The sequence below is a fragment of the Hemicordylus capensis genome, chromosome 3, assembly GCF_027244095.1.
Source record: "Hemicordylus capensis ecotype Gifberg chromosome 3, rHemCap1.1.pri, whole genome shotgun sequence".
Lineage (NCBI taxonomy): Eukaryota > Metazoa > Chordata > Lepidosauria > Squamata > Cordylidae > Hemicordylus > Hemicordylus capensis.
The window spans coordinates 169,046,192-169,063,996 of NC_069659.1; the positions used below are offsets into that span (position 1 = coordinate 169,046,192).

The 17,805-nt window shown below is 42.1% G+C and overlaps 1 protein-coding gene across 1 annotated transcript in view; it reads left to right on the forward strand.

Annotated features, from left to right (window-relative positions):
• Window positions 1-17,805, forward strand: part of KLF12 (KLF transcription factor 12) — a 298,698-nt gene that overhangs the window by 99,555 nt on the left and 181,338 nt on the right. The window contains exon 2 of the mRNA XM_053312269.1: window positions 17,697-17,752. The gene's annotated coding sequence lies outside the window, so the exon portion shown is untranslated. The remainder of the gene's footprint in view (window positions 1-17,696; window positions 17,753-17,805) is intronic.

The window sequence follows — 17,805 nt, forward strand, 5'->3', positions numbered from 1 at the left end:
GAAGGGGAGGACCGCAGCAGCATCCCCCAATGGCCTGAGATTTCCCATCTATCCACTCAAGAGAGTCATGTCCACCCTGACGGACATACCCCATGGGTATCCATCCCACTGGCCACACCCTCCACTTGGATATATGCAAGAATTTGGGGGGTTCTGTTACAAGAAGTCAAGGATAGTTTCCTAATCCTACAGAGCTTGAACCTCATGTAGTTATTCACCCAGAAAAGCAGTCTGGATTGTCAACCACAAAGGGTGGAGGATACTCTTTGTAACAGGAAAAATGGTAAGACAGGAGGAATGATAATAAACTCAATTGTTGAAATCAAATATTCATTTCGAATATTATAATTGGGGGGGTAAGCTGAGGTGGGCTGTGGGAGTGTGCATACATACTCATGCCTTGAGAGGGAAAAGGAGGAAGAGATCCCAGCTCCACAGGGTTGGCAGCAGCAGATCTCAGCAGACCCCTAGCAGCAAAGGTGATCACCCAGGCTGGATGCTGAAGACTCCTCAATTTCTCTCCCCTTCCTTCCTTCCTTCCTTCCTTCCTTCCTTCCTTCCTTCCTTCCTTCCTTCCCTCCCGCTTTCACACACACCCTCTCCCCCCCTCCCTTCTTGTGGTGGCCATGTGTCCTCCCCTCTTGCCCATCTTTTCCACCTCCTCCCCAACAGTCTTTGGATACTACTGCCAGGAGTGCAGCTGCTTCTCCCAAACTGCTGCGTATTTTCAAAGCCCCTCATTCTTTCGCTCTTCCACTCACTCCCCTCTCTGTCAGATGCTTTCCACCCCTGCTGAGACCCTTGGGTGGTGGGGAAGTATACCAAGACTTTGTCCCTGCCTGTCTTTGCAGCACCACACCACTGTGTGTGACATAATTTGAAATAAATCAGTTTGTTTTCTGTATGTGTGTGTTTAAATCAAGATATTTAAAATGAGTTTTGTGGCTGATGTGAGATTTGAGCTGGTTCGTACTCCTAGCCAGTATGTATTACCAGCTCTACATGATGAATGATAAGTAATAAAATGTCAGGCGCCTTCCACTGCATTTACGTAGATGCGCAGGGCTGCAAAAGATCCACATCCTAAAACCAAGATTGCCCATTACTCCCGCCAGATCTCTCTCTTTTCTTCATTTGATGAAATCATGGCTTTATTCCATCTTCTCTTTTGCCATTAGTAGGCATCCCCTGTTATGAGTCTCTACAGATGTTTTTCATGCTGTAGGGAGAGCCAGTTTCCACCTGTCACCTAGCAACTAGCATCCCATTTCTCTGTGAATGTTCACTTCCTTTCCATTTTCGTCAACATATCATTGAAAATCTATAAAAGTAAGCATGAAGTTTACCTTGCAGAAATATTGAAAGTGGGTGCAATTCTAGTTAAAGAGACAATGCAGAGACAAACCAATATTGTGTCAAGTTTAACAGTCCCCTATCCTCAACTGGGCAAGCAGTAGAACTGGAGTTGAACTGATTCACACTGAGGGGGTCCTTGGACTCTCCCCTTCTCTGAAAGCCCAGTGAGATCAGGACCAAGTCTTGGACATCTCCTCCCCGGTGCCTCCCTTGTTCCCTTCACTGCATGTGGAAGTGAAGACTTAAAACAGGGGATCCTGAGCTTCTCTGGATGTGGGGTCTCCCTCTTTCCCTTGATAGAGTTTCGGTATCTGTAATTAGATAATATCTTCAATTCAAATAAGAGATTCAAATAATCTCCTATTAGTTTGTGTTTTGCTTTCATTTTTCTACTTTTATTGTATACCATTCTGGGTAATTCAAATTTTTATTTTAAATTTCTATTTTAAATAGAAATGTAGTATTAAAGCTTTATAAATGAATGCAAAGTGACCGTGGATTGCCTGGTTCTGGCATTCATTTCTGTGTGTGGTAAAGGGTGTGGAAGAGGACTGGGAGGGTGTTTATGAGAGAAATGAGGCCTACTCTTGTTCTCCTCCATAAAGATCAAACTAGGGATGTGCATGAATGGGAGGTTGGAGAGTGGGCGCTTTGAAAGGAAGGCAGGTCTTAACTGCCCCTCTGCCGCTCCTCTGCTTCCCCCCCACCCCCCACTGCAGCACTGTTGGTATTAAGTACCATGCTATGTGGCTGCGGTGCTGCTCCCAGCAGCCTGTGGGCGGCAGCTCATAAATGTCATTTGCAGGTGTGCAGACACCATTTACGTGCTGACGCCACCCACAGGCTGCTGGGAGCAGCACTGAAGCCATGCAATGCAGCATTTAATACCAACAGCTTCATGATGGGGGTGGCTGGTAGAGGAGCGACAGGGGGCAGTTAAGACTACCTTTCTCCTTTTAAAGCACCCACTCGCCACCTGCCAAAACGATTCAGCTGGGGCAGCTCAAAGCTTTTTAGCACCTCGAATCAGAGGCACCCAAACACTCCGTGCACATCCCTAGATCAGACTAGAGAGACCTGCATCTTGCACTTGCAATAAAAATGTCAAGCCACCATCAGACATGAGTACAGAGGGCTATATTGTATGCATTGGTATCTCTATGGTGAAAGCTGCATACGCTTTGAATTGGAAGTCAGAGTGGAAAAGCAGTTCCATTTTTGACTGGAAGTTTCAATAAGGAATGTGAAGGTGTGTGGTTCTGTCAAACATTGTGTGTGTGAGCATGGACACATGCATGCAGGGTGGGGGAATAGTGTTGAAACAGCCCCTGGGGTCGTGAACATAGATGAGTACAAATCTCTGAATTCCAGCTTTGTTTTATTGGGACAGAGCAGTGAAATGAAGAATTGCCAGATGAGTTGGTGGCAATTCCATTTACTGCGCATACTACTGATTGCCTGTGAGAAACATGACAGCAGCCAGCAGTTCCCAGCTATTTGAAGCCAAAAATGCACTGTGGGGTGTGCATGTTTCTGTATGTGTTGGAGAAACCAGTGGAAAAAAGAAAGCGAGAACTGGAAACAATTACAGGTCAGAAAGCTTTCCCTTTGTGAGACACCCCATGGAGCTTTTGAATGTAATGTACATGTAGCTTAACAGTGTTTTATGGTTGGGTTTTCCCTCCCTTTGGCAATGTCATCCCATGGAAATGCATATGTTTTACATGCTGTATGCAGGGAACTTGGCTGAAGGGTCTAGTTTGGATCTTGGCACAAGGATAGGTTGCTCGCAGCTCCAAGGCATCTCCCTTCTGAGTCCATTTCCAAAGTGGGGGTGGGGATTAAAAAATGCCTAAGGCTCTCTGGCTGATTTGTATGCCAAAGAAAATTTGCCTCATGAAATGGAAATTCTGAAGCAATTTGGAGGATGCCAAGTAAGAGGAAACAGAAAAAGACAGTTTCTGTGAGACTTCCAAGACTGTACAGTAGCTAGAACATTTCCAATAGAGTACAGTAACTAGTGTATAGTTGTCTGTGAGGCCAGATAGTACAGTAGTTAGAACACTTCAGTGCTACATAGAGGTCTTTAGCCAAAAATTCAACCAGATATTCCAAATCATTATGTGATTAACTCCACAGTTCTCCTTTCTCCCCATTCTCATACCTAGAGTTCCTTTCATTTGGTGCAGAAGACTGTCCACGTGTCCTGCAAAAGTTCATCCTACTAGGGCAGACACTTCTGGAGTGCCACTGAGGGGGCAGGGAAACCAATGCATCATACATGCATATTACAGTTAAGATGTAATTACACAGACTCAGGTACTTTACTCCCAGATACCAGCGAGAGGGAACTGCGGATCTCTAGCATGTATGTGGACAATACTGAACTTATAAAAGATGTCTGCAGCATCTTTTCAAAAACCATAAGTGACTCTCTCTCCATCCAGCGACAAGTACGAGAAAACAGGGACTTGTCCAGTAAATTGTGGCTGGGGGTGATGGGAGTTGTAGTTTATAACAACAGGTGGTGGGCCAATTCCCCCCACCCCACCCAACTAGTTTGTGGTAAACAGTGACAGCTGGAGTGTAAGTTCCTTAGTTGACTGTTGCATTTTTACTACCAAGAGCAAGAGGAATTCCATTTGGATTTTCTGATTCAGGTCCCAAAATGTCTTGGAGTGCCCTGAGAAGGTATATCTTATGATAGTTTGTGGGGGATACGTACAGATGACACAGCATGATAAAGCGCTTCTGTCACTAATTCCAGTGTCAAGTGGCTTTATTGTGTCTGCCTGCCTTTTGTTTATTTAATCAGGTTGCAGATATCAAGGTGTTTGATGTCATTTCTTACCTCTCCTTTTTCTGTCGAATGTTACTGTGCACAATAGCTTCAGAAGCCCTGAGGTTGCATTGCTGTCTATACTGAATCTATAGCATGCCCTATTACCAAGACTCCAATAACTGAGGCGGCGGGGGGTGGAGGGGGCTGTGTGTGATTACTGTCGCATCCATACACTCTGTTTGCTAGGAGGAAAGTAACTGCTCTTGGATAGTCTCTGTCATCTTTAACTTTGTCCCCTTGGCTTTGCGCTGGAGTATAAATGTGAACAGAAACATAAAAAGGATAAAGTATATGAATCCCAAGAGTGTGATCTGGTGTTGAGCATCAATCCACTCTCCCCTCTTTGTCAGATTCTTTCCAGTTTACATCAGGCTGAAGCAAAGAGAGAGCCTTGTAGGATGCCTTGTCACAATCCGTTATGAATACAGATATCCAGGAACAAGCAGCATAAGAAATGGCAACATTAAAATGATGGATACTCTGAACTGGAGGGGTAGGAAGGCCCTCTGACTTCTAATTAACATAACATTACAGGCCAGGCCTGTGTCTGCTGATCAGTTCATGTAGTCCAACTTGCTTCGGGTAACAGCCACCTGCACATAATTTTTTGGTTTCTATTTCAGCAGCTCTGTCTGTAATAATTATAATATATGGGCAGAGTTTGCACCCTCCCTCTTTTTTATTGTATTTTATTTAAAAGAGGCAGAATTGTGTGTCCAAACAATCCTGTCTTTAGTTTCTAATATATCCAGTGGGGCAGAATAGACCAACTCGTACCGAGAATAGTCTGAAGGAACGTGATGTAGTTGTTGCTAAGCTGGTTTGGATCTGGACAGTGCCTAGATGGAAGACCTCCTCAAAACCATGAGTAAGCCACTCTTGGAGGAGTGAGACATAGCTGTAATAAAATAAATCATTGGGGGCAGAAAGGAAGAAGTTCATGAGGGCAATCTATTTTGTAAAAGTGAAAGACACACAGTGTTTTGGCTACCACTCCCAATGAACATTGAAACAGGTGTGTAGGACATTATATTTACTTTATTTTATTTTATTTATTTATTTTATTCATCAAACTTATATACTGTCCAAACTTTCGTCTCTGGGTGGTTAACATAAAACAATTAAAACACATATAGGGACTATATTAAGGGACTATACTTTAAGAGAACACCTTCTTTAAGATAAACCCTGCCACCTATTAAGATCTTCAAGAGAGGTTTGTCTGAGGGTGCTGCCCAGCTCATCTGGTGATGACTCAAAAGGAGAGCCTTCTCTGTAGTTGCCCCAGAGCTGTGGAATGCACTTCCTGCTGAGATTAGAGCTGTTCCATCCATGTTAGCTTTTAGGAAACAACTAGACACCTCTCTTCAGCCAAGCTTTTTAGCTATTTGGTAGTTTTTATGGGTATTTTAACAACTATGTTATATGAATATATGATGAACATTTTTATACCACTTTTCAGCAAAAGCTCCCAAAGGATCTACACAGATATTAAATAAATAAATAAATAAATAAAATGGCTCCCTGTCCCCAAAGGGCTCACAATCTAAATTTACCATTTAGATATTTACATATTTACAAATGTTAAATTTGTATGAAATTAAATATGTTTGATGATGATGATAATAATAATAATAAATTAATAATTGCACATTAGTGACCTTTTAATCCATGTGGCCATGTCCCATGAGCCAATCCAAAGTATGACTTCATCAAATCTGGAGCCTCTCAACGTAGTCATCAGCTATATTTACATACCCTCCAACACTTCACCAGTGAAAATAGGGACGGGCCTGTGAATGTGTAGTGGGTGTGGCCAAGCAACCTGAGGGGTGTGGTGTACAAGTGCACGTTATTCCAGGTTAAAGCAGATGACCTAAGTCCATACTTGTCAACATTTCACAGATGAAAATAGAAGTACACTTGCTGCAACCAATTACTGCCTAAGCCTCCACCCACTACTACACATTACTGAAGATTGGATTCTACCCACTGCATGCTGTACACGGCATAGTGTCTTAGTAGTAGGCAGCCATTTGCATGCAGGTGCACTAGGGACATGATGTATCTGCTCACCCATTTTTAATTTTTATAGACTGGGAAGGGAGCTGAATTCTGAAGAATGACAACCCTAGCAAATCTCTTGGGGGAAAACTGAACAAGGCCAAACCTGGGGACAAAATAGGGACAGTGATTTAATGGTGGCAGATTCCAGAAAACAAAGACTGTTCCTGGTAAATAGGGGCAGCTGTTATCTATGAGTTTGTAGCACAGCCAAATTTGAAGAAGGGAAGGAAACTGGTGGACCAAGGCTCCACCTCTCTCTCCAAATGGATTACCAGCAAGCCCCATGACTCCCTCACCCTACCCCTTTGCTCCTTGAGTTGGCAACTGGGGAGTCCGATTCGGCTTTGGGTCTTCCAGCTGCTGATCTCGGACTACTCTAAACCCAAACCCACCTGATAAAGAGCCCTGCTGCAATGCACGCTAAGGAATGTCATACTGATGGTGCCTGCCCTGGATTCATCTGATGCTTAACTGCTCTTGAGGCCATTGAAATTGCATATTATTATTATTATTATTATTATTATTACTACTACTATTTTTAAAATAGATCTGTTGTACATACAGAGGCTGTTCTCACGAGCAGCCAAGCCCAGGCTTGGCTGCCCTTGAGAACCGCTGGGAGCCGACCCACTCCCAGCGGCACCTTGGTGACAAACCCCAGAAAGAAGCCTGCCAGTGAACTGAGGTTAAAGGTGTACCCGCGCCCTTAACCCTGTCTAACTGCTCACGTGAGAGCAGAGACCTGCTGAGACACTGTGGGGCTCCTGGCCAGCACAGGGGGGATCCCCACAATGCATGGTACGCTCACGCAGTGCACTGTGTCACTTCCAGGGGCCAGGACGCACAGTCTATATGTTTTTTGCCTGACATAACTATGTTCCTCATAGTTGAATGCATAGCAGTGTATGGACATTCTTTTTATATTAGCTTGTATTTGTATTTTTTTTAATTTATAGGGGTCAATACATATTAAATCATGATATTTAAAATGAACCTGTATGTCTGTGTATAACTGACTAGCATTACTGAAATTGAAACACTGAATTAATAAATCCAAGCAATCTTTGTCTCCCCCCGTTACATGAATATAATCGGTTATTTTTACCATTGAAACATACCCCCACATTTTGTCTAGCCATTCTTTAAGAGCTGGTATTTTCTCTCTCTAATATTTTGTTTATTTACTTCTTCCAATGGTAATCATATCAATTCTTTTTTCCTGTTAGGTATTCTAGCATCAAAATATGTCAGAAATAACTTTAGATCTGCTTGTATATTGTATCCTAGAATCTTTTCTATAATAATGTTTCTCTTTCCCAATATTTTTTGGCAAACCACCCACTTTTATCACAGATGATAGAAATCCTCTCTTTCTGACACTTCCAACTGTGCTGGACTAGGACTGGGGAGACCCAAGTTCAAATCCCCATTAAGTCATGATACTTGTTGGGTGACTCTGGGCTAGTCACTTCTCTCTCAACCTAACCTACTTCACAGGGTTGTTGTGAGGAGACCACTCTGGGCTCTTTGGAGGAAGAGCAGGGTATAAAATGTAACAACAACAACAACAGAAAAAGTTCTAGAAAATGAAGATGCAAAAATATTATGGGAATTCCGACTACAAACAGACAAACATCTGCCACACAATACAACAGATATAACTGTAGTTGAGAAGAAAGAAAAACAAGTCAAAATAATTGACATAGCAATACCAGGGGATAGCAGAATAGAAGAAAAAGAAATAGAAAAAACAACAAAATACAAAGATCTACAAACTGAAACTGAAAGGCTGTGGCAGAAGAAGACCAAAATAATCCCAGTGGTAACTGGTGCCCTAGGTGCAATTCCAAAAGACCTTGAAGAACACCTCAACACCATAGGATCCACAGAAATCACCACCAGCCAATTACAAAAAGCAACTTTACTGGGAACAGCCTATATTCTGCGACGATATCTATAATAATAACAGCAACAACATTGATAATAAAATTCAGCCATCCCAGGTCTTTGGGAAGGGCTCGATGTCTGGATAAAACAAACCAGTCAATAACACTTGTCTGACTGTGTAAACAACAACAATAATAATAATGTACGGGTATTCTTAATCTGTTTAATTATCATTAACCATTATGTATTCATAATGAATGATTTAACACACATATTTTACTGACATAAAATCTACAAGCACTACTTAGGTTACCAGGGCTTGTTTTTGTTTTGTTTTGGTTTTTACCTTGTATAAACATGCTTTTATAGTAAGGAAACCGGAAATCTTAGATCTTGGTGGAAGCAATTTTGTTTTCTGCATTATATGTGAGAACAGAGAGAAGGCAAAGCATTTTGGTTCCTTAGGTGTATTAAGCAGACTTAATATTTCCTTAGAAGTATTAAGCAGGTCTGGGGCATGAGAAACATGGTGGTTTCCCCTCTCCACAGTTAGGTTCCATTTTGGATGGAGGGCAGGAAAGACTCATTGCTCCTCTCGACCCCACCTCAGACGAATCGCCAGCATTGTATTCTTGGTCACACACAGAGCTGGCTGCAAGTTTGGGAGTCTATGGCAAACTGCCCTCTGTGGGCCTGCTCCTATATATGTGTTCCCCGAGGTTCATCATGAGGCATATCTTGAGTGGACTGGATGGAGGCGACAACAGAGCTGCTCTCTTGGGTGAGAGAGTCACTCTTCCATCACCACATAAGGGCTATAGGCACAGAGGTGGTATCAGGTATTGGCTGTGGCCACTTCTGCCCAACAATGCCAGCTGATCCTGATCACACCAATAGCTGGGAAGTTGCTTTTAGATGCAAATATATTTGAGAGGTCTGAAATTATTTGTACACTAAAGAAGTTATGGTAGAATGACCACAAATACAGGACAGCGGCTTGGACTGGTAAAGGTAAAGAGTGCCATCGAGTTGGTGTCGACTCCTGGTGACTGCAGAGCCCTGTGGTTTTCTTTGGTAGAATACAGGAGGGTTTACCATTGCCTCCTCTCGCACAGTATGATATGATGCCTTTTAACATCTTCCTATATTGCTGCTGCCCGATATAGGTGTTTCTCATAGTCTGGGAAACATACCAGTGGGGATTCGAACTGGCAACCTCTGGCTTGGTAGTCAAGCCATTTCCTCACTGCGCCATTAGCTGGCTGCTGGGACTTGGCTTACTCATACATACCTGCCCATTAGCCAAAACACATTGGGATGATATTTCATTACCAATTATCAGAATTATGGGTTATAAAATTCAACTGGTCATTATTTTTACTGAAGTTGGTACAAGGAATGTAAGATTATAGTGCAGAAAAAGATACTAACATTATTGTAGCAGCCAGAGCATTATATGACATATTGGAAGCAAAATTAGACTCCCAACAATCAATTAATGGTTTAACAAATTACCAGATTATGCAGTAATGACCTACATGACAGTAATGTTAGTGTATAAATGAAAACAGACAAGGATGGACTTTTTAAAAAAAATCAAAATCACTTATGTTTATTGATTTTGTAACAGATATTTTCACATTGGTAACACTCGTGCCAATGATTTCTATATGTTTATAAAGAATGTGTTTGTATTGTTTATGATTTAAAGTTCCATAGACATGTATTACATTTCATTGTCTGCATAAATGCTTGGTTTAAATTCTGTGTTTGGGTCTGTACTTAAGCATACACATACCCTTCACCTTGTGTTTTGGGCGTGTTCCTTGTCCCAGCTTAGTTACTGTAGCAAACTCCACGTTTTTCAGCTTGGCAACTCTGCAAGCCTCCCGAGGGTCGGACGAGGGAGCCTTGTGGCCAGGAGCTCAGGCCTGCCCTGGTGTGTTGCCAGAGACTGTGCATGCTCAGACTTTGAGACCTTTACAGGCACAGAAGGAATAGTGGCAGGCAGAATCCTCTCTGAAATCAGTCAGCAGTATGAAGCTGCTGGATGGCCAAGTATTGTATACAGTATATTCTAGGAGCCTGGCCTTCTGCATTTGGCTGTTCAGCTGAGCAGTACCATCTACTGGACTTAGCCTTCAGTTCCAGCCCTAGGTGCTGGCCTCAGAGACCCTGAGCTGGTGGACGTGCACTCTCAGTTTAGATATAGGTGCAACCCCCATAGCCCCAGCTTGACCTGGCCCTGAAAAACTGATTGTGAAAAATTTTTGACCTTGGATTTGAAGAGGGCTCCTCACTGTGCTTAGCAATGGTGATTGTTGAAGCTAGTTCTGTCTTGGATCTCTATGAAACCCTTATTTAAAAAAAGTACAAGCATTCGTTATGAGGAGTACATCTAAGTCACCGCAGAACAGATTCAGATCTAAAGGTTGGTTTGACTATGAATGTTGCACAGCAAAGAGGGAGTTAATTGACATTTTTATTCAACATAGGAGGGATCCTTCTCCTGAGTCTAATCAGATTTTAAAGGATGTGAAAAGACAGTATAAATCACTGCTGGGCAAGAAAAAAAGACAACCTGGCAACAGCTGATAGAAGCGGCCAGACTTAAAAATTCTTCTTTATTCTAGTGAATTATTTTGGGTTGTACTGATCAGGACTCGATGTCCCTAACTTGCTAGTCCATCTAAGATATGGGAGGTAGTGCCTATCATCCTACTCCTGAATCAGAGCTCTCACTTGGAAGTACTCAGAATTGGCTCCAAGTATGAATTGCAGAGGCCAAACAACTTATTGATCTACTCAAGAGTGGTAAAGCCTCTGGAATTGATTTTATCCCAGATGAGATGATCAAGGCAAATCCCAAGTGATGGGCACAAGTGTTGGCAGCCTTATTTACCCATATAAACAACTCTGCCCGCATTCCAGAAGACTGGGTTCTGGCAATTGTGGTAAAGGTAAAGTGCGCTGTTGAGTCGGTGTCGACTCCTGGTGACCACAATTGGCAACCTCTGGCTTGCTAGTCAAGTCATTTCCCTACTGCACCATTAGGTGACTAGGCAATTATGGTACCTATCTTCAAAAAGGTTAATAGAAATGTTCTGTCTAATTACAGACCCATAAGCCTAATTGTATGCTACTAATTGTATTCAGTCTGAAACTCGTGGACTGGTTGGAGCAGGAGCAATTCCTGGAAGATGAGCAGGCAGGTTTCAGACCAGGGCATTCTACAATTGACCATTGTCTGGTCATACAACATTTAGTTGAGAAATACACAAGATCCTCCAAATCTACCTTATTTGCTGCATTTGTAGACTTTAAATGTTTGATTCAATTTCTTGAGTACGCCTGTGGTTCAGGCTCCATAGTACCTTGATTGATAAGAGGCTCTTGCTGCTGCTGATCAAACTGGATGAAAATACGAGTCTTAGAGCGAGATGCAATCAGTAGGGCCAGTTATCTAGGCCTATTAGGACATCTCGGGGGGAGGGGTCAAATGGGTGCATTCTGGCCCATTTGTTGTTCAATATCTATTTTAACTCTTTACTCAAGTGCCTGCAGCACTTAGATATATATGCCCCAAAGCTGGCAGACAGACGACATCCTGTTTTTTATATATGCAGATGATGCAGTCATTTTGTCCCAGTCACAAGTGGGGATGAGAAGAGCTTTGAAGGCCTTAGCCCTCTTTTGCAAGGAAGAGCAACTGGACATTAATGATCAGAAAACAAAAATCTTGGCCTTCTCCTATAGGAATAAAAATATACGTGGAGGACTGACAATCATGATATAGAGCAGGTTAAATGTTATAAGTATTTGGAGGTTGTATTTCAGGATTCTGGGAGGAAGACCACCCAGATTAGATATGCTGCTGCTCAGGCACAGTGAAGTGCATCAGCAACTCTCAACTTCCATAGGTAGCAAGGAGGGATGTTTATTCCAGCTGCCATCAACTTATTCAAGGCAAAGTTGATGGCTCAAATGTTATATGGGGCACAGCTAGGACCCTATGTTAATTGTTCCCTCCTGAAGCGGGTCAAAGCCAGATTCTTAAGAACATTATTTCTGGCCCTCAAATGTATTTCTAATGCCACTCTGAGACTGAAAGTGGGTGTTATCTTGATAGAGGCCAGAGCTTGGTATCTAATACTAATAAACTGGACAATAATCAGCTTAATGCCCCCTGGTCTCTTTCCCTTGTTATTATTTAATAGGCACTGCTCGAGTTGGTGGAAGAACTATGTTAGGAAACTCCATACCTATGGTCTTTTGTCTGAGGCAATCCTCTCTCTGGGATTGATCAGGGTCAAAGAACCTATTAAATGAAGGATCTGGGATACTGAATTTCAGAAAGACCTGTCAAGGACATCTGGGTCATTCCACTCAGTGGAATGTCAAGGACATCTGGAGTCATGCTCAGTGGTGGGATGAGAACCCGCCCAGCAGATTATCTATACTGCCTCACCTTCCCTAAACATAGATCGGCCTTCTCGAGGTCCCGTATATAAATGTCATCCCCTCGGAACTACTGGCTGGCAGATATAGTAGAATTCCAACTGAGCAGAGATATTGCTCCTGTAAGTCTGAGGAGATCGAGTCAGTTGCACATGTGCTCCTGCAGTTTGTCTTTTATATAGCTCTTAGGTGAAGGTTAATTTGACCCTGTTTTACATAACCTGCCAGAACGATCGGACTAATTCTATATTAAATATTTGTTAACAGATGCGAATCTGTCTATCACACACAGCTGCAAAATTCTGTAGTTCTGCAATACAAGTTTGACACACTCTGCTTGTTAATGGTTAGATCCAGTGTAGAGATATGTTATTAATATGGCTACATTTAAATTTTACATTGTTTTAGATGTTTTGATATTTGTCAAAGACTGTAATAAAGACTGACTGACTGAACATAGATTTAGAATTGGAGCAAACTAACCCCAATTCTACATTAATGGGTCAGGGGTTGGGCTTGTCTAGTTAGTTTTTCAGATCCCAATACTGATTTAGTAGAGATGTTAGTAGGTCACCTTATCTGGTGCAACGGGGAAATGCTTGACCAACAAGCAGAAGGTTGCCAGTTCGAATCCGTGCTGGTACTATATCGGGCAGCAGTGATATAGGAAGATGCTGAGGCATCATCTCATACTGCGCAGGAGGAGGCAATGGTAAACCCCTCCTTTATTTATACCAAAGAAAACCACAGGGCTCTGTGGGCTCCAGGAGTTGAAATCAACGTAATAGCACACTTTACCTTTAGAGACATTAGTACACAGCATCCAGTTTGTACTTCTCTTCAGGCCTTCCAGAGTCTAATCAGTGCAAATGCTGCACTGAAACGCTGTGTTCTTTCTACTTGTGAACTTCCCAAAGATACCAGACTGGAAGCAGAATGCTAAAAGAGATGGACCCTTGGTCTCATACAACAGGATTTTTCCTGGGTACATTTCCAGTTTCATCGTCATAATAAAAGCATTTGATAAAAGTTTCATAAAGCTGATTGCAGCCTAGCCATATATAGCAGGCTATTAGGGATTCAGAGAAACCTCCTGTTTTTGCTGCCAGTGTGCAACTGCAAAATCAGAGACAAGGTTTTCAAGCATGAGGCAGGCCACAGTATGTGGCTGGTGAGCCATATATGCCTTGGCAGGTCACAAGCTGCAACTGATTTGAATCGAACTGCTGAACTGAATAGTAAGGCAACAAGGAACAAACTACAATTCATGTGGTACCAGAATAAATGTGAATCTTAAAGAAGTGGCAGTTAGTTTCCTGCTCTAGAGTGCCTATGGCTTTATTAGAGCAAGGCTGGCATTTATTGAAACTTTAAAAGGATGTTTTTAATTAAGATGTTAATACATCTGAGAAATAGAGCAACATGTGGTTAAGATTTGTGCAGAGAGGTTGGTGGGGAAATTACCATTTGCTGTTGTTGAACACTTACAAGTAGCTCTTATTTCATAGAGATCAGTGGAACTTAAATCCAGTTCACATAGGAAATGTGTTGGAGGAGATGCAAAAAGCTCTGTCCGCGATGCTATGTCTGTGATGGTCAATTCACACATGCTAATAATCACTCGATGCTAGTGGTCATCAAATGGTGACTGCTGATGAACACACATTTATGAACTAGTTCTGCAACCAAATGAACCTGAGAAAAAATTGCCTTGTTTGTACTTGGGATGCCACTATTTGTCATGCAATGCAAATAGCTGTTGGCTTTATCTGGTATAAACTGTTTTTCTGGTCAACAAGTTTAGCACAAGCAGTGTGTATCAAAGTAGGAGCAACAAGCAGCATTTCTTTTCAATGAGAAAATAAGAAGACTGCTTTTGTTTTGCTGAAGTGAAAATTAACTTAGATGGGTGGCTAATCTTATTGACTTCATTAATTTCTGCTGCTTAGCTGCTCTTTGGAGATTTGCATAATGGATGAGAAATAGATGTTCCAGCCTGCACAGCCACACAGTTTATTCCAGTTCTGTATGATAACCAGTGTGTTGTTTTAATAACAGCTTGATTGTTACAAATAGTGAAGACACCAGAGCAATATGTGTGTAAAAATCGGAGCATGAGATGTCATGAACTGTTTAATTTGTTTTTGTGCGCAAAACTCTCTGAGAGAAGGCAAGTGACCTAATAAGTAAGCACAGGGGTTCCCTCCCAAGCTTGGATGCTCAGATGTTGAACTATGACTTCTGTCATTTTTGGCTACAAGGTCTAAAGGCCATTCTGGCTGGGGAGGATGGGAGCTGGACGACAACATTTGTGGCCCCAAGGTTAGGAACACAATGGATAATCACAATGACTCAAACAGTTACAGTTGTAACTACTGAGCTCCTCTGCTCTAGTCATAAGAAGAACTTCTTCATGTAATGCATAATTTGATTCTGGGAATTCATCACCAAAGATGTATTGATGGGCTCAGGCGGCTTTAAAAATGGGTTGAGGTGGTTGTAGAGGATGGGCCCACCAATGGCTCTGAGCTATGACTATACAGTACATAGAAGATTAGGGTTAGGGTTCTATTTAACTTTGCCAGTATATGGCTGAAGATTAGCTGCTGGGAACAAACAAGCATCACTTTGTGCCTTGATTGCAAGTTCTCAAAGGACTGGCTGATGTGAACAAAATGCTGGACTAGATGGACTGTGATCTGATCCAGTTAGTGTCCAACCCAGTACAATTAGGTGTAGTATTTTACTGTATATGGTTACATAAGGTGGAGTAGGAACAGTACTTGCTATGTTGTTAAGGATGTTGGTAATGTTTGGATTGGCAAAAGCCACATGGGCTACATTTAGGAGGTGCATCAGCTCCAAGAAGTGTTCTTGCCCCCATGTTTCAGACCTCACATAATTGTTCCCAGGAGCACCCATGTCTTTGGTTATTATTGAGTTCTATAAGTAACCACAACAAATGATCTTATAAGTGGTGTAATCATCACATGCTGCATGTGTGAATCAGCCATACTTAAGATTGGTTGCAGCTTCAGGGTGAGAAAATTTGTCCTGGAGAAGGCAATTGCTTGGGAAAGGAGAAGGCGTGATTCTATGGCCAAGACCCTTAACCATGGATAAAGGAGCAGGAGCATTACATTTGTTTTGAAATACATTTAAAATTAGACATATGTTGTCGTGAAATAAGTAACCACTCACTGATTTGAATTATTCATCATTTTAAAATGAATAGCTGAAAAGATAAATGATGGAAGTCAAAGTTACAAAATCTTTCTTTAATAGCTAGTGATTTATTATTCCTGTCATGGAACAGCGAGTGGAATGGCTGTTCTTTGCTATAATTCTAAATGGGGTTGGATTTATTTAAGTGTTCATGCAATATTTGAACTATGTCTCTCCTAGATTCCCATAAAGTATAACGTAGCCCATGATTACCTGGAGCAGAGAAATGAGAATCGGGAGAAATAGCTTAGGGGTCTAAGGGTGTTGTATTCCTCACAGCACTCTAAAATCTCCAACAGGAAGGTCCTTCACCAGTCAGAGCACTCAAATGAGCACACACAGCCAGAGCTCATGCTTTCTGTCCGTGGGGATCCCACATGTCTGTATATTCAGTGTCTTCTTACCCAGTGCAAGTGAAAGATAAAGCCAGAAACCTCTGTGAAGAGCTATCACAGCAGAGATGGACAATGGAAATGGTTGTTGTTGAAGTAGTTGTTTTTTACACTGCTATTCAGCAAAAAAAAAAAAAACCTCAAAGAGTTTACACAGCAAAAGAGCAGGAAAATAAGAAAATGGTTGCTTGTCCCAAAGGGGTTCAGAGTCTAAAATGAAACAGAAGGTAGGCACCAGCAACAGCCACTGGAAAAACACTGTGCTAGGGTTAGATAGAAACAGTTGCTCTCCCCCTGCTAAATACAAGCGAGTCTCCACTCAAACAGGTGCCTTTTTGTCTAGTGAGCAAGGGACAGAGTTATGGGCCATGAAATAAGGACAGTGACTTTAGCTTAGTGGTGGAGCACGTTTTGCACACTCAGAGGGTCCCAAGTTCAGTCATGGACATCTCCAATTAAATGGATCTCTGGTAGTGAGACTGGGAAAGAGTCTCTGCTGAGGCCTTGGCAAGCAATTTCAGGCCTAGATACTGGGCTAGATGGACCATTATATGGAGTATCTTCTTATGTCCACCCGCTCCTCTCTTATGTGGAACTTTACAGCGACCAGTATTGTTCTATGCTAGTCACGCATGCTTAACCAGTAATACTTCCATGAAGTCACCCTTCATGTTTATGGGATTGTAGTGCTTCCTAGTATGCTTTCAGATCCCCACACTGCTGAAGATATAGCTCTGTGTTTTGTGCTAAAGCACACTAATGAGGGCTGAGAGGCACAGCAGGGAGTAATTCGTTAATGGTGGCCCTGAAGTGTATCAAAGGTAATTGCACAGAAAGACATTGACACACCTGGGGGTGTTCCTTGCTTCTCCATAAGTTCTTGACATGCTTCTAGTCAGTACCTTTTAATTTTGAAAATATTGCTACTTACAATCTTTGATTTTCCTGAACGAAGAAATCCACAGCCAAGGGCTCTCCCTTCAGATCTTCCTTGCTGAATATGATCACAGCTGCTTGAGCTTTATTCACCTGTTGCCCTTCCCAGCTTTTTATATTTGCTCTGATCCTCCTGCTTTGTTTTAGCAAACTGTTAAGCTCTGTTAGAACAAACCACAGTTCTCCAGGTTTGTACATAATGTGTTCTAAAATGGAGAGAGCTTTCAGTTTCCTTTTGTGAACATGTGAGCTCACAAAAGCTAATTCTCATACTGCTAAACCATGGTTTAATATTATATCTGAACCTGGGCTGGTGGTAAATTAGGCATGCCAAACCCTGTACTATTTTTGTTGGTATAATAACCAGAAGGTAGCATGAACCAAAAGACCACTAGGATAGCTGGTCTAGCCAAAGATAGCTATTGCTCCATTTCCTGTGCTTGCTACCTGCTGTATACTGTCAAAAGAAGGAAGAAGTCTTGCTAGCTAGTTCTGGAAATTTGTTTTCAACTCAGCACTTGTGACCCACTCAGGTTGCCGGCCCTTCAGGACTGGCCTGGAATCTCCAGGAGCTGGCATCAATCTCCAGGTGACTACTGCAAGGAATTCTGGTGAATTTAATGGCTTGATATTGTGAAAGAT